Source organism: Adiantum capillus-veneris, chromosome 1, assembly GCF_014529385.1.
Source record: "Adiantum capillus-veneris isolate H3 chromosome 1, ASM1452938v2, whole genome shotgun sequence".
NCBI lineage: Eukaryota > Viridiplantae > Streptophyta > Polypodiopsida > Polypodiales > Pteridaceae > Adiantum > Adiantum capillus-veneris.
Window position 1 is genome coordinate 168,426,856 of NC_140931.1, and position 22,939 is coordinate 168,449,794.

Sequence of the window (22,939 nt, forward strand, 5' to 3'; positions counted from 1 at the left end):
TGATGGTTAGAGTGCAAATATTATAAGGGTTGTGTCAAAAGGTCGTGTCCTTGTGCATAATGTGTTTTTATGATTTTGTGTCATATATATAATTTGTAGGTTTCTAGATTTTTGTTTGGTGGCTCTTGCTCTTTTACTTTTTTATTTTTGTTTTTGTGAGTATAAGGCTTTATATACACATTCCCTAAGATTGGGAGATTGAGAGGTTAGGGAGGAAGGATAAGAGGGAAGCAAGTGGATGATGGATGTGGAAAAACACTCCCCCCTTCCTTGGGTAGATCATACCTTTTGGAACGATATCGTTAGCTTTTGAAACCAATTGTCCCAAGTTGTTATGGGTGAAGACTTTGACCAATAGTTTTCAACTGTCCTATGCATTTCATCTAGTTGCAAGGGTCGTAAGATACTCTCCCATGATTTTATTTGCAATGTTGTTGTAGGTGGTGAACTTACAACGGGAGCTGCAAACTCTTTCTTGTTTGTAGGAATATGTACGATGGTAGGTGGAGGTTGTGGCGAGGATTCTATTTCCGTATATGAACTACATGAAGAGCAAGAAGCTTCATTTGTTTTTTCTATGGTTGTGAGCTGAGCAAAACAAACCTTTCTTGCTTGGGTACCCAAACTAGCTCTGAATCAAGTGTATAGTGTTCTGTGATCTTTCCTTCCCACGATCTTCAATCGGCTTTTTCGTCACAGGATTTGACTCACATGGTTCACGTGACAGGTAAGAACACAATTGACGTTTTGGCACCCAGATTTGATCATTTCCTTGATAGTAGCCTTGGGCTTTTAATAGTCGTTTAGGAATCCAACACAACATTTCAAGCTTTGTGTGTCTCAAGCTTTGTTTCAACTACAGAAGTTGAAGCTCTAGAGAGTTGCGCTATAGGGACATATGGTTCAACCTCTTGGACATGCAATGTTTTGGGTTTTATTTCTTGAGAGGCAATATCTCAGGGACTATGGCTCGAGTGGCAGGGATAAGAGTTGGTTTCTGTGTGTTGTGACACTCCTAGTCCCCCAATTAATAGTGCATTTGGTGGCTATCATCCACGTGCGTCCTAGGTTAATATTACCCTCCATAGTTCCAGCAGGCATGACAAAGTCTTGAGCTACAACCCCATTGTCATAACTAACAGGAGTGTGCCAGATTCCAAAAACCGTAGTTTTTCTCTTGTTGACACACTTGACTTGGATAGTACTCTCAGATAGAGATGGCTTTTCTAACTGACACCACACTCCATATGAAAACAAACTATATTTAGCACTCGTGTCTAATAAGGTGTTATATAGCACTTTCCCATAGGCACTACATAGTTCAATAGGGTATCATAGAGGTATGTTAGAGTCCAACCAATCATCCTCTATTTCAATGTGGAATGCATGTGTAACTCCAAGCTTGTCCTCTCGTTGACGTCTTATGCATTGTTTTGCTCCTTAGCCTCAGCTTGAGCTTGTATATTCTTCAATTCTGTTTGTGCCTTGGCTGCCTTATTTTTAATGAATGACACGTAGCTCCTCTTGGCTTAAAGGATCATTATATCTTTTAAATCTGCTCCCATTAAGGAATCCAATTGTTTCAACTCCATAGAGTCTCCAGACGAATGGTACCTTGTGGGGTGATTCCACATACTCTATATGGTCCTTTTCTTGCATATTTCAAGTTTATCTTTTTGTTACACACTCCATACGTAAGGACTTTATCACCAACATTGATATCTTTATTCTTTAAATGATGGTCAAACCATTTCTTCCTCCTATCTTTCTCCACAAGTGCATTTTGCACAGCCAATCGTCTTTCTTCGTCTAACCTCTCAAGGATATATAAGCGCTCAACTAAAGGGTTACCATCCCAACCTTCTTGTGAAGCTACTCGTACACTAGGAATTACAAACTCCCATGGCATAACTGCTTCTTGGCCATATATCATTTTGAATGGTGTACAATTAATAGCCACTTTATAAGAAGTACGGTAAGCCCATAGAGCTGATGTCAGCTTCAAATCCCAATCTGTGCGATGAGCTTCCACTGTGTTGGTCAAGATAAAATTAAGGTCTTGTTAGTGCTCTCAGCTTGGCCATTTGCTTGTGGATAATAAGGAATGGACTTATGGTGGGCTATCACGAAGTTTGTCGTGAGTTCCTTTATCACTCCATTTATAAAATGAGTACCATTGTCACTCACAATTTCAAAGGGACAACCAAATCTTGTAATGATGTTCTCAAAGAGAAACTTGGCAGTTGACCTTGCATCAGCCTTACATGTTGGCATGGCTTCCACCCACTTTGTCATATAGTCATTGGCAATGATAATATATCGAGATTGAGTGTTACGAGCTACCAGACTAATTGGGCATACAAAGTCTAAACCGCACTTTTCAAATGGTTGAGTCACTTTAACAGGATATAAGGGCATCTTATGCTTTCATTTTGTGATCTTGTAATGTTGGTATTCATCACATCCTTTTGCAAAAAGGGATGCACAACACCTTTCTAGCAGTTAGTTCCCCAAAAATGTCCTATGGCTATACCCATGTGGGCTTCTTGCACTATGTATAAATACTCATCCTCACGAACACAACGTCTAAGAATATTGTCCTTCCCTAGCTTGTAGAGAGTTCTTGCAATGAGAGAATAAGGTTCACATTCTTTTAATAGATTTTGAGCTATATCCTTACGAAGCTCCTTGGGTGGAAAACCATTCACTAGAAAGTTTACAATCTTCTCACTCCATTCAGGCATGGTCTCGACTAGGAATAGGGAAGTATCGAGCAGTTCATCATCGACTCTAGTAGGGGATTCACCATTGGGTATGCAAGAAAAATGATCCACCATCACATGTCTTTTACCAGGTCTCACCACAACGGTAAAATCAAACTCAAGAAGAATTAACAACCATCGTGTAATTCTTTCCGTGGAACAAGGTTTATTTACTAGATACAACAATTCTTGATAATCAACATAGAAAACAAACTTGTTGGCAAGAAGGTAGTAGCAAATTTCTTTACTACATAAATCATAGCTAAACCTTCCCGCTCTGTAGTGGTGTAGTTTCTCTCAGCATCATTTAATTGACGACTTGCAAAGATAATGGGGTAGTCCAGTTTATGTTCCCCCGGTTGAACTTGAATACACCTAATAGCAAAGTTTGATGCATCAATATGCACATGGAAAATTATCTTCTAATCGGGCACTTGTAGAATGGGAGCGCTTGTCAAGGTCTTTTTCATTGACTCATAAGCATGGTCACACTCCGGGGTCCAGTGGAACTCAATAAGAAGTGTGTACAATGGATGAGCTATCTCAACAAAGTTTAAAATAAACCATCGGTAATAAACAACACGGCCCATGAACCTTTGAACTCCTTTACAGTTTGTAGGTAGTGGCAATTCAGCAATGGCTTTAATTTTTCTCTCATATGTGGAAATCCCATTTTTGGACACTATATGCCCTAAAATGACTCCATGTTTAACCCAAAATTGGCATTTGAAAGGGTTTAATGAGATGCGATACAACTTGCACTTTTCAAACACTTTTCGTAAACATGATAGATGTTCTTTCCAAGAGGAGTAAACACGAAGGTCATCTAAGAAAGCTTCACAAAACTCCCTCAAATATTCTCTAAAAGTAGTGTTTATTAATCTTTGGAAGGTAGCAGGAGCATTCGTTAAGCCAAAGGCCATAACACAAAATGCGAACACTCCGAATTTGGTTATAAAAGCCGTTTTATCTTGGTCCTCTAGTGTAATCATGATTTGATTGTATCCAGAGTACCCATCTAAAAAGCTATAAGGTTCTTTCCTTGCTACTCTTTCAAGCATATGTTCTGAATATGGCAAGGGGTAATGTAAGAACTAGGAACTAGACTCTTGGATCCTCCTCCCAACCTCCCTTTATATAGGCAGGCTCCTAGCCCCTTGCCCTAGACGGATCCCTTGTCCACACTGCCTAGCCCGACCCTTGGCCGTAGTCCATGACTAACCTAGTTCTTAGGGTACAGGACCCTTGTCCTGACATTACTCCCCCCTTAAAGAAGATTTTTCATCCTCGAAAACAAAAGTGGGAAACTTCTTCTTAAGAACACTAATATTTTCCCAAGTGGCACCTTCTTCAAGTCGGTCTTTCCACTTGATTAAGGCTTGTTATCGTACATGATGGCGTGTACACAACTATGATAATCCATAACACGTTCAGGTTCATGTGGTAACGTAGGAGGTTCAATGTAATCGACCAAAACTTGTTGGTCAATGATGTTGTTGTCCCCATGTAATCGGGTGAATGCGAGAGTGTGATGGTAGTAGTAGTTTGTAGGCGCGATCACCAACTCGCTTGAGTATTTTGAAAGGCCCACAATATCGGGGAGATAATTTAGGTGTCGGTCCAGTTTTCAGACTTTCTGAATGTTCTGGCACACGTAAAAATACTTCCTCCCCTTCTTCGAAGGTAACATGCCGACGTTTCTCATCAGTGTGTTTCTTATACCGATCTTGTGCTTGTCGGACATTCTGACGAGCCAGTTTCAACATATCCATGTGGTCTTGGAGAAAATCCTTAACGTGGTGACCTAGGTTGAAACCCGTACATGAGTATAAAAGGACTGAAGCCTGTTGTGACATGCTTAGAACTGTTGTAGGCAAACTCGAGAATAGGTAAGTATTCTTCCCAGTCTGTCTGTTTTTTGCTGACGTATGCTCTTAGTATATCCTCTAGCACCTGGTTAACCCTTCCGTTTGACCATCGGTTTTTGGATGGTTAGCTGTACTGAGGTTGAGTTGTGTACCCAATCGTTTAAATACAGCTCTCCAAAAGTGGCTGTTAAACTTTGGGTCATGGTCACTAACAATATTACTTGGCAACCCATACAATTTGTATAGATTGTCCACAAATAATCTTGCTAGTTCTGGTGTCTTAACCGTTGATTTGCTTGGAATAAACTTACATAGTTTAGCCAACCTATCTACGACCACCCATACTGAGTCATGACCTCGTATAGTGGTTGGTAAACCTACTATAAAATCCATGGAGATACTTTTCCATTTTCCATTGGGAATTTCCAAAGGATGTAAGAGTCCTCCTGCTTTCAGGCGCTCTCCTTTGTTAACTTGACATTTTTGGCAATGCAAGACATAAGTTTGAACAAAGCCATGTAGACCTGGCCAGTAAAACTGTCGTCGTACGAGAGAATAAGTTTTTCTAATCCCTGGGTGCCCTGCACTTGGACTATCATGACATTCATAAAGAATTTGGCACCGAATGTCTGTGTCCGTCGATACACAAACTCTCCCCTTGTGGAGTAGGTACCCATTGTCGATGGTAAAATGCTTCCAGCTATAGTTCATCACTTGGTAAAGGAGAACTAGGTGTGGAGGTTAACTGTACACTACCTGCATTGGAGTGAGAAGGATCCCTCTTTTGAACGTGGCTCCACACTTTGGAATATGTTTCATCTTGCTCATATTTGCCCTTGAGAGATGCTAAAAATTCACCACGAAGTTCCGTGAACAAGAGCGAATTGATCTCTGGCATTCGACTGAGAGCGTCCGCCACTATATTGTATCGGCCTTTGCGATACCTTAACTTGGCATCATATTCCTGAAGGATCTTGGCCCACCTGGCTTTCCGACCCTTTAAATCTGTTTGTTGGGTAAACCATTTGATGCTTTCATGGTCAAAGACAATCTCGAACTGAGCACCATAAAAATAGTGACGCCATGTCTTTAAGGCAGACACTATTGCATAGAGTTCACATTCGTAAGTAGAATAATTCTGCTGAGCTGCATCCAGCAAATGCAATTGGCCGTCCGTCTTGTAACAGGACTGCTTTAATAGCACGGTCACTCGCATCCTTTTCCAAAACGAATGGTTTCAAAGGATCTACAATAGCCAATATAGGAGATGTAGCTAATGCATCTTTGAGTGTTTCAAAACTCTGTTGTTGAGCGGATCCCCACTGAAAAGCCTTACCTTTGCCTTTTAGTTTGTCCGTCATAGGTACAACAAGGTGAGCATAGTTTTTAACGAACCTTCGGTAAAAACCTACGAAGCCTAAAAAGATCTGTAATTCTTCCAGATTTTTAGGAGGTGGCCGTTTCCGGATGGTATCCACTTTGGATTGATCCATGTATAGGCCATTAGCTGAAATGAAATGCCCTAAATAATCAATTTCTTCCTTGAGAAAATCACATTTAGATTCCTTGGCATATAACTTGTTTGCACGTAACAACTCAAACACTTGCCTGAGATGTTGTAACTGCTCTTCTTCAGAAGCACTATAAACTAGAATGTCATCAAGGAACACAATGACAAATTTGCCCAAATATGGTTTCAAGACACTATCCATAAGTGTCATGAATGTCGCGGGCGCATTGGTTAACCCAAAGGGCATCACCAAAAACTCGTAATGTCCAAACCGTGTTCGGAATGCAGTCTTAGGTATATCAGTAAGCCGAATACGGACTTGGTGATATCCTGACCTCAAGTCATTTTTTGAAAAAATTTGTTTATGAGTTAGCTTATTAAATAACTCATCGACCCTTGGCAATGGGTATTTGTTTTTAACTGTAACTGCATTTAAGCCCTGGTAGTCTACTCACATGCGCATACTGCCGTCCTTTTTCTTCACCAAAGTATAGGCGAAGCCCATGGTGAAGAATTGGGTTGTATAAATCCTCTGCTAAGGTAGTCAGCAAGCTGACATTCCACGTCAGCAACCTCTGAGTAACTCAAACGGTAAGGTGGTTTACTAACAGGTTTACAGCCTGCAGCCACGTCAATGCCATGTTGCACTGAGCGTGTCGGTGGTAAACCTGATGGCAAATCATCAGGAAAAACATCTTGAAATTCCTTTAACAATTTTTGTAACTGATTAGCAACGTTTTCTTGTGTAGAATTAGAAATTGATGGAATAGAGGAGAGAGAAGCATGCGGCGTTGAGGAATGTTCAACAGACTCAATGTTAGAAAGAAAATGATATTGGCAGCACAACCCTCTCCAAGAGCTATAAGGTCAGGAAAGAGATCATATATATCTGATGAAGAATCAGCTGACAGCTCGCCGAAAAGGCACAGCAGCGAGAGGTCGGATAACGAGGAAAAGAGAGCTCGTCGAGAAGAAATGAAAAGAAAAGATGTGGCCGCCCACTAAGAAGAACCCGCACAAAAACAAGCACGTTCTGAAAGAGAGAAACAGGCCTATCAATGCAGTAGACAAGCACAAGGGAAGGACCTAGAAAAATGGGTGCCTGCTGGACTTAAAGGCCCAAGGACGAAACATCATACAAGAAAAGAGACTGAAGATCCGACAGAGAGATTGGAAAAAATGTACCAAGAAGCCGAAGCCCTCAAGCTGAAGGAAGCAGAAGAAGCGGCAAGGAAAGACAAAGAAACAGAGGAACAAAGACAAGCCGAGGAGACGGCTAGAGCAGAAGCCCAAGAACAAAGCTACAAGTCTCCCAGACCCACCTCACCGCCTGCAGAACAACAGGATCATCCCATGCCAAGCCCACCACAATCACCTGCAGGCAAAGACACCAATGAAGAAGCGGAGCCTGAGACCACCAATGAATCTGAGTCCAACAAAGAAATAGAATCTTCACAGGAGGCCGGACCAGCAAGAGAAAGAGAAAGATAAAGAAGCAGATCCAGAAAAAGAGGCTACCACTGCACAAGAGAAAGAACCCGAGCCAGAGAAGGAAGTGAGTCTGGCACCAGAAGAGACAACAAGATCTGAGCCAACACCCTCTACTGCAGCACAACAAGAGAAGGATGGAGCACCCTCTACTTCCACCAAGCCAAAAACTGCCGAGGCAACAAGGCCTCAGTATGAAAAGCAAAAGACCAACCCTCTACCTCCACACATGAAGAACCAGTAGCTACGACGTAGCAGAAAGACACACATGAGGCTGCATGCACAACTCAGCTGGCAAGATAGGAGGATTGGTAGTGAAACAACGAGGTAATAGTACAAGTAAATGAATATGCAAGGCAGATGCAAGACATGACGGAGAGACTCCGTTCAGCAGCACTAAGCCGTAGCACAAAGGCCAAAGAGCTTGAGATGATGATTGACGCTCTCCACGGAGAGTTAGAAGATAGGATGACTGTCATCACCGATCTTCAGAGGCAAGTGCAGGAGATGAAATCAGAATTTGAACAGCATCAGCTAGCTAGAGACAAACAACAGAAGGAAATGGAGGAGTTATGTGATTTTCTCACCAAGTTATCCGATGCTTGCAAGGCAAAAGTTGAGCAGTTGATAGAAGTTACGAATGAACTTCTTACGACATCTTTGTCAGCTCAAAAAATGAGCCGAGGCTACAAGCTTCCAGATTGTATCAGCCAGTCATTGCCCAGCTTTGCTAGAACTCCAGATTATTAGTTTTGACCACTCAAAAACCTTGGCTAAGGTATAAAAGCCAATTTTTGTAAGTTTTTAATAAGTTTTTGGATAAGAAATACACAGCGTGAGCTAACGACGCTCACTTCTCTCCTTATTGAGCTTCCTACTCCCTCCCTGGTTGTCACATTGCAATTGCATTTGTTGCATTGCAACCGCAAGTAAGAGCTCTACGCATTGACGTAAGCAGGTCACACTATTTCTTAGCTTTTGCCATCGTCGACCTGCGACCTAATTTCAACATAACTAGAAATTTACACTTTTAAGTCGAAAAATAAGCATAGGCAGGATATTGAGGCATCATTGCTAAGCATTTAGATGCATTCTGGGTCGAAAATGACAACGCAAAAATCCACTATTGTTAATAATCGCGAGTTTGGAACTTGACCTAAAGTGGGGTGTGAGACCATAAGCATGTGTGCTTAGGTCTTATAAATTTGTCCTAGAAGTTTTGTTACATTTGGATGTCATTTGATGTGTAACGAATGTGATTTGTTTGCCGATGAGCAATTGGTTTTTAGTGATGTCAGTCACTTGAGTGTACCCTGAGTTAGATGTGAGTTGTTAGTTGTTTTCTGGGAGATAAACAACCTCTTGTAGCCTCTATGCACTAGTCGAGTCAGCTTCGTCCCATGGTTTGACAAATTAATCGTGGTTCTTGCTAATACTGCAATAAGATAGGATGGTGAGGTTAGACATGCGTCCCACACTTACGTACGAGGAAAATAAAAAGAGGGCAAGTGAAATTGATTAAGTGCTAATGGACCAACTGTTCAAGGCTTGGGATCAAAATCGGAATGCCCATAAAAGAGCAAGGATAATTGCTAACTAATTATCTCTCATAGGTACATGTCAAGGAAGGATAAAGGTATCCAAAGTAGCCTTGATCAAAGGTATAGGACAAAGGAGATGATCGAGAGAAATGATAGGATTCTAAAAATAGAAAGTGATTGTGCTAAGCTCAAGTCCTTAGAATAACTCTTTAGACTCTAAGTTCTTAGGGTGAAATTCTAACTTGTCATAAAATTTCTAAATTTAGTAGGTCTAAATTTAGCAGGTTTTGGAGCAGCTTGATGTCACCTCCAAAGCATTGTGCTAAGGTTTTTCAAAGGAGGTGAAAGTTTTAAAGCTAAAAAAGTGAGTTTTATTTTTACCAAAAGTTTATTTTAATTTAGCAGGTCCTAAATTAGCAAGTAGGTTGTAGCCTCAGGTTAGCTCCATAAGCCTCCAAGGTTTTTGCAAAGGTATTGCACACGAGCTAGTTAGTTAAAAGGAAAGCAAATGGTTTTTATTAAATGAAAAAAAAATTGAAGACTAAGGTTAGATTATTCTTGCCTCATTTAGTAAGTTGAATCTAGTTTTGTTTACTAAACTTGACTAGGCCACATATCCAAGGTAGCACATGCTTACTTTATGTGATCTTAAACAAGTGTATGTGAGTGTGTATACTTGCCAAAATGAGTCCTTAGAGGTGGAATTTCTAGCATGCAAGGCAAGAGGAGACAAGTGTTGGACATGCTTGAGTTGCATTAGGAGGTGCTCTCACCTTATTGGTCAAATGTGAAGCATTCTAAACTAGCTGCACACCAGCATAGCTATATAAGAGAGGACTCATTGCATTTTTGAAGCTCTTGCTTCTCTCACACACTCTCTCAAGTGTCCAAGTTGGAAAAGTAAGCTCTCTCTCTCTCTCTCATGGAAAATGCAGAGATAGACTCTATGCTCAAGCTCTTGGCTATGGATGCAAATCCAAGCAAATGAAATTTTCTTCTTCTTCATCTCAACTATGCTATTACTAAGCTATTCTAAGAGCTTTCCCATGAACAAGTGTATATGGAATATAATTTCTCTTGCTTGAAAAGCACTTCCCTCCACCTTCATCTTCCTCTTTCCCCGCAGTTGGTTTCTCCCCGCTAGGGTGTTTAGGGTTTGGGAAGAAGGGTTATACCATGGAATCTTGAAGATGCCATCTTATTGATTCAAGAAAAACTCCACAAGAGCACAAACATTTATTGTAACAAAGCTCTCTTTTGAGAGTATAATACAAGTCCTTTTGGAGGGGGAACTCGCCCCAAGAAAATTCGGTTCTCATCGAGTTTTCAATCTTGATTAGTAGTTCTATTTAAATTGTGTGCATGGTTAAAGTGTTTTTAATTTGTGTTTGTGTAAATAAATCAGCCTGGCACAATCTATGGTATCCTTGCTATCTTTCTCTCTTAAAGGAAAACTCTCTCCTTTCATAGTTAATTTCCATTGAATATAAAAGTAAAGGTATAATTATTTGACATTGGTATCACATCTGAGGTTTCTCTTTTCTTGCCTAAGAAGAGAGGTCCTTGAGTAATCTATGAAAGGTTGGAGTTGTCCATTGCAATAGGGTAAGTGGGATTGGGATTTATTAACTTGGTTGGTATGCCTGTTTACAGGGTACGGGGGACACCATCGGAATCTATGGTCTTAATATTGGAGTCTTTCAACACTCACCTACGGCTTAGCCATTATTCAACTATTAGCCGCTCGATAGGAACCGGTGCCAACCTCACACTGTTAAACCCACTCCACTACTCTTTGAAATTAACAATATTCTAACCCACGGGTGTAGTTACTCGAGTGCTAATTTTCAAGGGATAAGAGGAGTGATGGCCAAAGTTTTTGAAGTGCTGAGGACAGAGTTAGCATACATATGGAAAATTTAATCATGGCCCAACATGATCAAGAGAACGTAATCAATATTGTAATCTTAGATTTGGCTCATGACATAACATTTGATGATGGTTGCAGAGTTGTCAATTACCTCGTTGACAAGTTACAAGAAGCAATGGGAACCCCTATTTTGCAAGCAGAGGTTCTAAGCCAATTCAAGCTCTTCAAGCCCAAGTTCCTCCAAGTGCCCAAGAAGATATAATTCTTGTGAGACCTCCTAGTGAGACCTCCAAAAGAGGAGTCTCTTTGAGTAATGAAGAGGAGATACCAAAAGGACTTCCAAGGAAAATGATTCAAGAAGAAGAAGTGCACCTTGAACTTTCAAGGGAGAGGTATGAAAGTGACACTCCACCTACCTCTGAAAGTGATGCTACCCCAAGAAGACAATGAGCATGTTGATCACCTACTCCTCCAAAAAAGAAGAGGAATTCGTCAAACACTCCTCCGATGGTAATTTAAATAAGGGAGAAATAAATCCAAGCAAAATGAAATGAAGAAAGTGGTCACGATCTTCGTCATTTTCCGCTTCAACATCATCACCATCTTCTGACACAGAGGATAGCGACTTGCCACACCCAAGAGAGATAAGAGAAGGAGTAAACAAAGGAGCTATGTAGCATGGAGAGGTTCACGTAAGTTGAAGAAATTCAAAGAGGGAGGAAAGAACATCAGCTTTCTTACCTATGATGGGACCTTCGAAGTAATTGACAAAGTAACAATTTGATGCGGCTTTTGGAGATGAAGATTTTTGTGATTCTTCAAAGCTCCAAAATGCTTATGCATTTCCAAAAGTCAGCCCGTCAATGGTGGGCAAACCTTTGTAGTCAAGGTGAAGCTCCAAAGACTTGGAAAGCTTTGTGGATTGCTATGACAAAAGCAATTCTTTCCAACAAGTGATACCAAAGACAAAGTCCTCATGGAATGGCAAATCTTGAAGATGGCACCATACAATCTGTCTCAAAGTATGTGGATAAGTTTTGGGAGTTACATCTTAAAGACACTATCTACAAAAAGATAGACTTTGTGGACAAAAGCAGCAATTTTTTTATTTCCTATCTGAGGAGATGAGTGAGTATGTCAACTCACAAAGACCTTAAACCATTTGTTAGCAGGTCGCTGCGAGACGGACGTCTGTAGCATAGCTTTTTTGTACTAACATAATGTCAATATGCAAGGAAGCGACTCGGGATGGGGCACAGAGACTTAATGAGAGTGTCAATCTCACCAAGTGAACTCAGAGGACTACTTATACTACGACAAAAGCAAATCAACCACTTCCTAGTCAGAGAATCAGTGCTTCCAATCTCACTGCTCTAGGTCATCACGCCTTTTCGACATCCAAACGAATTCGGAATGCAATGAAACTTAAGGAGAGGTACTAAAACACCTAGGGGCCCAATCCTAGCAAGTTTTGCAACCATTTGGGAAGTTACATAAATCACAATCCATCACAAAAAATGTGCAGAAAAATGAAACAAAACTATACGAAAAGGTCCCCCTTAAGCATAGAAACACTTATCCATGGTCAAAACATCAAAAAACAACCTTTTAAACCTTCAAATCAATGCATTTAGCTCACAAACAGTGCATCACAAACCACAACAGAATTGAGAATGGTTATACTTAGACTGTAGAACAAGAGACAATGAACACAATGTGCTATTCAAAAATGAATTCTGATTACCAGTCCAGGAGAAAAGTGGATTACAACTTGTAGCAACAAGAGGCTTCTCATAGTGAACGTTCAAAAACTTTTCCAAGCTAATGATATCCTTTTGTCTGAACTAAGGGTTTTGAATTAAAGGCTAAGGGAAATTACCCACGGCCATTCCGCCCCTTACAAGGGGTGTAGAATCAGAGAGGATGAGAGGGTATGCCAAAATATATCACAATTACAAATCTTCATTAGCTGAATTACACCGCTTCGTTTGAAAAAATGAGCGAGTATTACAGGGTTTGGTGTACATCCCTCTGTTACGTGTCAATCCATTGTTCCACCAAACATTTCCCCCTTCCTATTCATTGCACGTCCTCGTGCAATCTGTCTTTGAGTGTATTCTACTATCTTTTCTCTAACGTTGCAATGAGGTGCCTGAACTTCTGTGCTCTTGCCTCGATCTCCACTTTTGTCGACATCTCTTTGAAAGGGTTATTGCTGAGAGTACTTTGATATGCTATATGTTGTGCTGGAAAATCTTTGGTCATGGGATTGAATATGGAGGAGTCTACCTCAAAAAATTCGGTCATGAACACCTCCCCGAAAGTCTCATGTAGTGGGAAGGCAGGAACATGACTCTTGCATAGAATCCCATGATGACGTTCTTGCTTGGGATTTTGGTCTTCGTATTCCAGCAGAGCCCTCTTGTGCCTTCTGCAAAAATCTACCAGGGATGCTCCACTGCCTCTATATCATTGAAAGCCGTTATGTAGGTGATTAGCATCTTGGTAATTTTCACGGGCATTTGGCAAGCGAGATCCGGGATCTCCTTTATCATGTTAATGACCCCTTTGAGTGTCTAAAGCGTATACTTCTCTAACAGGGGGTTGCTATTGATTCGATTTGTTATAATTGAGTAGTTCAATACCACTGGCCTTTCGCTTTGCCAAGAGTAAAAGTTGTCCCAGGATCACCGTATGTTGATGGTACAGTAAGTTGGGTCGATCCTGAGGTGTTGCAGAGCATTCCTGTAGTAGGTTTCATATGTAGATCGTTGCTCAAACCACTTCTTTCACCAGAGGGGTTGATTGTCAATGATGGTCTTAATTTGTATTGCAATGATAGGAACATTCATGTAATCCCCTCTGCTATTTTGTTCAAGGTCAGGTAGCATTTTTTGCTTCCATAATCTAGTCTCCTACTGCATCAGTGTCAGGGTGATCATCTCATGCCAGGGATTTTTACCACCTCATCTGGAGTGATCATGAGTAGTGCAACCACTTCCAGCACTTTCAATTCATATTGTAGATATTTTTTGTGCGAGGGGTCTTTGACTTCTGAGATCCAACACTGAATTTCTTCCTTGGCTAAATCCGCGATGGATGTCGTGGTTGGATCTGCAGATTCCTGTGTTGCTTTTCCAGTGCTTGTAGTTGGCACATCTATTTGGTGAGCTTCGAATGTGGATTGCTCAAATCCTCCTGGCTTGCTCAAAGTCCAATGGGGCTGTTTATTGAGGCTTTGCTTGAATTGACCTCAGAGTCTGCAAGTCCCTCCGTGCCTCTGCCAACTGCTTCCTCAATTCTTCAATTTCCTCGTCTTTGGCTTTTTGCAGTGCCCTATGTCTCGCTGCCATGATTTGTCTTACTTTTCCTGAGCAAGGGCCTCTTTTAGATCTTGAAGCTCTTGGTTTAGAGAGGGTGATCTATAAGCACTCATGGTTGAGGAGGTGGGAGTCTCTTGTATGGCTAAAAGCTGGGTCAGAGTCCTACTGACCATCGCATATGACTCTTGCAGTTTTTTATTCCGTTCCCTTTCTTTGTTTAGTTCCTCCTCGAGGCGTTGCCGCTCGACTTGCAGGGTATTGTTTGCCTCAAATAAATGTTGCACCTTCTTGTAATAGTAGGCTGCATTTTCCTGTTCTCTTTGCAACTCAAATTGGACTTGTAGCTGTGTTTCTTTAATTCCTTTATTCTTTGTTTTAGTTGCAAGTATTTTCAACTGCCTTAGACACGTCTCTTTGGTATCTTCCAGCTCTAGCTCGTGCAGGTTGTAGAGAGTCCTTTGGCATTAGAACTGGAGCTTGATCTGCTCTAAATAAGCATCAATGTCAAATGACTTGATCATTTTGGTTCCCTCCTCTACTACAGCTTGCGAAAGAGGCAATCTTGGTTTCTACTGGCTTCTTTGACCGTGATCTGATGTCCCAGCTTCTTCAGTCATTTTTTCCTTCAGTTTCAATATTTCTATAGCCGTTGAAATTGTGGTAGGCTTTGTTTGTGTTGCCTTCATTGAAGGAGTACGAGCGGAAGTGCGACGCGAGAGAGAGTGCGAGAAGAAGAGCACGACGATATGGTGAACTCGCTCTACTGTAATGTGTAGAGCATAGTGTGTTCTTATTAGGTTTTTACAAAAGAATATGTGTACATACCTAGCAGCCCGCCCACTTACCTGGGCGACCACATTGGGCTTTATACCCCAACAACCTCCCACTTAAAGTCCAATGTGGTACTTTAAGTGTGAGAGAAGCTACTATACAAGCTAATACACAAGAGATGTAGAGAAGTGATGTACTACCCTACACCTAACTGCTTGCGAAAATGCACAAAGCTCTCTGAGGGAAGTCCTTTTGTAAGTAGATCAGCAGGATTTTCTTTGGTGTGAACTTTGACTCCTCGAGCATTTCCCTGATGAAATGATACTTCACATCCACATGCTTTGTCTTTGAGTGATAAACTGGATTGCGAGCCAATTGTATAGCACTTTGACTATCACAATATAACACAGGCATCTCTCCTTTGATTCCCAAATTTGTTACTAGTCGATTAAGCCAAATTGATTCTTTGCATGCCTCTGATGCTGCAACATATTCAGCCTCTGTAGTAGACTGAGTAACACAATCTTGTAATCTAGAACGCCATGATACTGCTCCACTAGCCAATGTAAAGACATACCCTGACGTAGACCTTCGATTGTCTAAGTCACCTGCATAATCTGAGTCTGTAAAACCATTTACACTTTGCTCCTAACTCCCATAGCATATACGCATACTCTTTGTAGCTTTCAGGTATCTCAATATTCCTTTCACTGCCTCCCAATGTTTCTTGCTTGGGTTTGACATGTATCCACTTACTACTCCCGCTGCAAATGCAATGTCTGGGCGAGTAGCAATCATTGCATACATCAAACTACCCACTGCAGACGCATATGGAATCTTATCCATTTCAACCAGTTCTTCCTGAGACAAAGGACAATCTTGTTTGCTAAGTTTCACATATGGTGGCAATGGAACACTCAATGCCTTTCCCTTCTCCATATTGAAACGTTGAAAACCTTGTCAATATACTCTGTTTGAGATAACCAAATCAACTTCTTTGATCTGTCTCTCTCAATGCGCATACCAAGTATATGACTTGCCTCACCCATGTCTTTCATGTCAAGCGATTTTGCCATCTTTGACTTCAAAGCTAAAATTTCTTCCAAGTGCTTGCCAGCAATCAACATGTCATCCACATACAAAATAAGGATCAGCCAACTGCCATCCTTAGCCTTCTTTGTATATAGACAGTGATCGAACTCACTACGTTTGTAGCCTTGAGAAAGCATAAACTTGTGGAACTTATGGTACCATGCCCTCGGTGATTGTTTTAAGCCATAAAGACTCTTTAACAACTGGCATACCAAATCTTCCTTGCCTTTCTCAACAAACCCTTCTGGATGCTACATATAAATTTCCACATCTAAATCACCATGCAAGAACGCTGTCTTGACATCCATTTGGTGCAACACCAAATCTAATATGGCAACCAATGCAAGAAAGCATCTCAATGTAGTCATCTCGACCACCGGAGAGAAGACTTCATCAAAGTCAATGCCTTGTTCTTGCTTAAAGCCCTTGGCAACAAGCCTTGCTTTGTACTTTGGCTGACTATCATGAGCGGTGATCTTATACCTATAAACCCATTTACAAGGTAGAGCCTTTTTGCCCTGTGGTAATAACTAGCTTCCATGTCTGGTTTTTATGCAGAGCTGTCATCTCTGACTGCATGGCCAGTTGCCAATTCCCGGAGTCCTTCATTTGCACTGCTTCCTTGTAACAGAAGGCTCATTGCAATCAGTCAACATGACATAGTTCATAGATGGAACAAACCGATAAGGAGGTTGCGTGATACGTCCAGATCTACGCAAAATAAGTGGCTCAGGCTCAGACACAACCTGTGGTTCCAATCTATCCTGTCCTTGCTCCTCTTGAGCCCTGACATTTTGTCTTGCACGTGCAGGTCCATCTTCTTGGAAGACAACTCTTCTGATCTCCTCAACCCTCTCTGGTTTAGAATGATATTTGGATTCATTAAAGTGAACATCATTGCTGCGGATAACCTTTTTGGATTCGGGATCCCAAAGTCTGTACCCATCTCACCAGAATTACCATAGCCTAGAAAGATGCACTTTCTACTCTTTGGCTCAAGTTTGTTCCTAAATTCCTTTGGAACGTGAGTATATGCCTCACAGCCAAAGACTTTGAGATGCTTGTATGAGGGCATTTTGCCTGACCATGCCATCTCTGGCATTGAATCCTTCTGCAAAACCTTTCTAGGAGATCTATTTATAAGATGAAAAACTTTTGATACAGCTTCAGCCCAAAACCCATTTGGCAGCTGTGCATTAGACAACATACTTCTGACCTTCTCTTGTATGGTCCTATTCATCCTCTCAGCAACACCATTTTGAGGAGGATTGTAAGGAGCAGTAAGTTCACGTTTTATACCTTTTGACTCACAAAAGTCCTGAAAGGCCTTTAAAACATACTCTCCACCATTGTCAGTGCGTAAGCATTTAAGCTTCTTGCCACTCTGATTCTCCACAAGTGTCACAAACGTTTTGAAAACACTAAATGCTTCATCCTTGTGCTTGAGAAAGTAAACCCATACTTTCCTCGAGTAATCATCTATAAATGTCATAAAGTAAGAAGCTCCCCCTAGAGATAGGTTAGGCATAGGTCCACACAAATCACTATGAACAAGTGCCAACTGTGATATCTCTTCTACTGCTTCTATGCTTATGTGGCTGCTGTGTTTGCTTACCATACAGACAATGTTCACAGAATTCAAAATCATTAAATGAAAAGCAAGGCAAATAACCAAAACGAGACAAGATTTCCATTCCCTTCTTGGACATATGTCCTAACCGGCTATGCCACAAAGAAACGTTGGGCTGCTCGGTTACATTGATTACATTTTTAGAGACATTTGATACATAAATCATGTAAAGTCCTCCAGACATTACTCCATGTGCTACTGTCATAGAACCCTTGGATATCTTCCACATGTTCTGTCCAAAAGTGGTGACGTAGCCAGCATCATCAAGTAAACCTGTGCTGATCAAGCTCTTTGTAATTGCGGGAACATGTCTCACATTCTTCAGCGTGAAAGAAGAGCCATTCTGAAACTTCAATTGAACATCTCCAACACCTAAGATCTCACACGTCTGCCCATTGCCTAGCCCAACATGATCTTTAGTGGTCACATAAGAGGTAAACCACTCCTTGTTTGGAGACACATGAAGTGATGCCCCTGAGTCTATAATCCACTCACTCAGTGCATTTCCATCAGATGCTGTAAGAAGAGCTAAGTCCATTGTATTCTTCAAGAAGTAGATGTCTCCTGACACTAGACTGTCATCCTCTGCAACAGTGTTTGTCACATTTATTTCTTGAATCTTCACTGAGGACTTGTTCTTCTCACCATGGTCTTCTGCTTTCTCTTTGCCTTTTTCTGCTTTCCATTCTCTGCAGTCTCTTTTCATGTGACCCTTCTTGCCACAATGGTAGCATTCTATGTCACTCTTGCCTTTAGCACTGCGGGACTTGCTACGAGACTGATTCCTCTTTCCACCTTTGTACTTTTCTTTGGTCCTTCCCCTGACAACTAAGGCTGTTCCTTTTCCTTTGTCCATTGTCTTTCTATTGGTTTCTTCAGTAACCAGACTTCCTTCTACACCTGCTATGGTCAAACCATCTGGAGGTGCAGAATTACTCAAAGCTGTGCGAAAAGTGTCCCAACTTTTCGGCAATGTGATCAACAGGAACATAGCTCTAACAGGTTCATCAAACTTGACACCTTGAGCTGACAACTGACTGTAGATGGTGTTGAATTCATTCAGATGATTGGACATAGGGGTCGCTTCCTTCATCTTCAAGTCAACAAGCTTCTTATGCCAGTATACCTGTGAAGCTGCACTCTGCTTCTCATAAAGATCACTCAGCTTTAACCATGCTTGATAAGCCGACATCTCGTTTGCTACCTTGAAGTAAACGCTTTCTGCCAAAGTCAGCATAATGGTAGAAAGTGCCAATTCATCCATTTCGCTCCATTCATCTTCGTCCATATCTTCTGGTTTTATCCCCTTGAGCTTTATAGGTTTTATCTGCTTCTTTTGTACCAACACGTGCCAAATCTGCTTCTTCCACAATGGGAAATTGGTTCCATCCAGCTTCTTGATATTGTAAAGAGCAGTGTCCTGTGATCCAGCCATAGCTACGCTTCACAGTAGTTTACTTTCCTGGGAAAAATTCAGCAGAGTTTCCCCTGTAAACTGACCTCTGAACCAATATCAACCTGTCAAATGAACCAAGAAAGCTTCAGATTCTGCATAAATTTTGGCAGAGTCTCCTTTGTAAAATGGCTATGAAAAACAGCTGAAAAAACCACTGTCTCTCTAACATTGTAAGCTGTGGGTAAACCTGTCCTGCACCTGTACTGTCTCTCACTGTCTTGTAAGCATAGAGTGCGACAATGCCTCAACGGCAGTAAAGCAAAGATGCAATCCCAACTGTCTAACTCACAGTCAATACATCCTAGCTGCCTATCTAAGGGTGCTCGAGGGATCGCTCCAAGACCTGTATCACCGAAAGGATCTCAACATTCGAGAATCCCCCAGCTTAATAAAACCTCACTCGACCCTCAACAAAGGCTACAGTAAATCTGACAGTACATAGACTTCCCACAAAGTCATACATCCACAAATTTCCCACTGTATGTTGTAACCGCTGCGGCTGTTGTTTGCTGCGTGACTCACAGCCAGCAAACCCTCAACAGACATACATCATCTCTGACAATACATCCCATGTGGAAGTACCTGCAATGTCAGGATGAAATCTGGAATATCAAGTAGCAAACACAAGCTACCTGATGAACTAGTGGATGTCGCCTACAGTCTGTGTGTAGATGCGTCCGTGTCGTATGTGACACGCCTCCAAGAACTGTGAGCCGTCCTTCGATGTGTAGACAACCACAAATCAACACTCTAGGAGTGCCGATATCCTCAGCACCTGTAGTCGTAGGCCGAAACACCAAATTTGCAGAGTTGGATCTGCACCCGTCGAGACCACGTAATTGAAAAATGGTATGCACAGAACTTTGTCGAAGCCGAACGGTGGCCGACGAGATGACCTCAGAATGAAATTCTGAGAACACCAAGGCCTTCGGTCCTTCCCACAGGATTTGGGGCCGTGTCTTCGCCTGTCAAATTTCACTCCAATCTGAGTAGGTGACTCTGGCTACCTGCAAATGCTGCCCCGAGCCTCGATCTGAGCTCTGATACCAGTTGAAGGAGTACGAGCGGAAGTGAGACACGAGAGAGAGTGCGAGAAGAAGAGCACGACGATATGGTGAACTCGCTCTACTGTAATGTGTAGAGCATAGTGAGTTCTTATTAGGTTTTTACAAAAGAATATGTGTACATACTTGGCGGCCCACCCACTTACCTGGGCGACCACATTGGGCTTTATACCCCAACATTCATTTCTTCATCTGTGTTTTCTTTTAACTACACCTCTTCGCTCCTTGCTCTGGGAGGTCTACAACTTTTTCTCTCTTTTTAGTTGCAGTCTTTGAAGGTACCTCCTTGTCCTTGGGAGAATCAAATTCCCGACCCTGCTGCTGGTCAAGTGTGTCTTGATCTACCTTCGTTTGTGGGTTATCTTCCTCTTACTTGGTCCTAGTGGATTTGTTGAATGATTCGAGATCATCGACGTGTAGTCTCTTTGCCTCTTCTTTCTTTCTTAGCTCCATCTTTTGTTTGAGCTCATTATGGATCCATTGCTACATGGCACTGGCAATATTTTGATTCTCCTTGGTTTCTTGTCTTTTCTGCTACTTGATCCGTTCTAGAGCTGCTATCTACCTGTGTAGCAGCACAACATCTTCTTCTTCTTCTTTCTCATCATCATCTTCTGTTCTTTGACTTCTTTTGTCTTCATGCTTCTGTTGGCGGATCCTTTCCCTCAGCACCTATGCTTCTTCCATTGTTCTCCTGGCTTGAGTAATTGGGGTGGCCTTTGTCATGCGGGTTGTTCTCTTCTTCAATCTTGTATATCCCAGGGAGAACTGACTGCCATGCTCCTCTTCTGAAGACTGGTACTCTAAAGGGGTATCTCTTTGTTAAGACCCAGCTTCATGGCTACTCGGAGCATCCGACTCTGTCTTTTCGCTGTCAATGTCTGTTCTGATTGCACTTTGCCTTGTTTGTTTAGCCTCTAGTTCGGCCTTGCGGATGGCCCCCGTCCATCGATATTACTGCTCTTTTAGATTTGTGAATCAAATCTATCTGCACTTCTGTGGGTGGTAGATCGGCTATCATCCCTAATGCTTGATAAACAATTTGCATCAGCATTGGTCCCGTGTTCATGTAGGTCTTGCTCTTTTGGCTCCCCTTTAGATTTCTTTGAGGATGTTGTCGAGGAGGTAATTTCCAAGTTGCAATTGACCACTCTTCTCTCTACTAAGCCCGTTGCCATTACTGCTGCCATGTGCAATAGCGGTTCCGTGTATCTTGGTGTCTTCTGTACTTTGAAGTGTTGCAATATGAGGCACAACAACAATTCGGTTTCTGAGTAGATCAAATTATGATATGTCAACTTGTGTCCTCTTTGCTTCAGGAAGGCTTTGTCGTTGTCTATTGCTTTTGTCTTTTGCAATAGATTGTGCATCCCTTGTTGCTACAGATGGAGAGCTTCATTAATTGTTTTTGTTGTGATCTTAACCTTGACTGTTGCACGATCTTTGTCAGTCAGGGTGGCTTCCCCATTGTACTGAATTGAGCTTATGAGTTCATGAGCTTGTCTGAAGTCCGTTCCCCAAGGCGGTAATCATAGGAAGCTGTCCAATTGTAGGCACCTGCCTCTTGCTTGTACTTCTGGATTTTGGTGTAGTGTCCACATTAACCTTGGGAAGATGGTGGTCTTCACTATCTCTCCGTCTGCGGCTTGAAATATTCCAAATAATATGTTAGCTGGTATTACTTTGAGTACCTATTCAGTAATATGAGCCTTCTCATTTGAGGAGATATTTGTTATCTCATAAGGTGCAGCTTCCCACTCCCTTTGTGCTTTCCTTTGAGGCATCATGTTGTTAGTTTAGCATTGGAAACAGGGTTTAGCAATTGATCAGAACTATCAAAAAGTTGAAGAAAACGCAACCTTTGACCATAAAATGAAAAATGAGCATAACTTCCCCAAATTTGACCAAATTTCACAAGTGCATCAAGGATTACTATAGGCACAAGGGCATAGTGTAACATAAATTTTGGCAAAAAGGTACATGTATCGTGATTCGTGTTGGAAAGCATTTTGAAAATCCAACTAGGGGAGGTTGTTCCTAGGCATATGGAGATGCCACTATGAAAATTTCTCTAGATTTAGGGCTTGAGGTACATGGATCGCGATCCATGTTGGACAACATTTTGAAAATCTTATGATACCATCTGGTAGGGTTCATCTAGATGGTGCCTTGGTCAAAATCTTTTGGGATTTGGATCAATGGTTTGGTACTTAGGCTAATTTTTGGAAATCTTCTTCAGACTTAGAGAAATTTGGCATTTTGATGTGAATTTTGGAATTCAAATGGCTTGAAACTTCATGGCTTGGCTTTTCTGAACATACTGGACCAGATAATATGGATTTATCATTGGTTGGGCAAAAAGGTTCATGGATCGCGATCCATGTTGGGAGGAATATTGATACAATTTCTTGCACATATGTTCCCATAGGTCTTCCTAGTACACTGGTGAAGTATTTTCAAATTTGGACATGTTTTTTCTTAGTTTCCCCATTTCCCAGTTTATGGCCATGTTTTTTTTGTCTTGACCATATTTGTTTTTTGGAACCACTTTTGGGCACATCTTT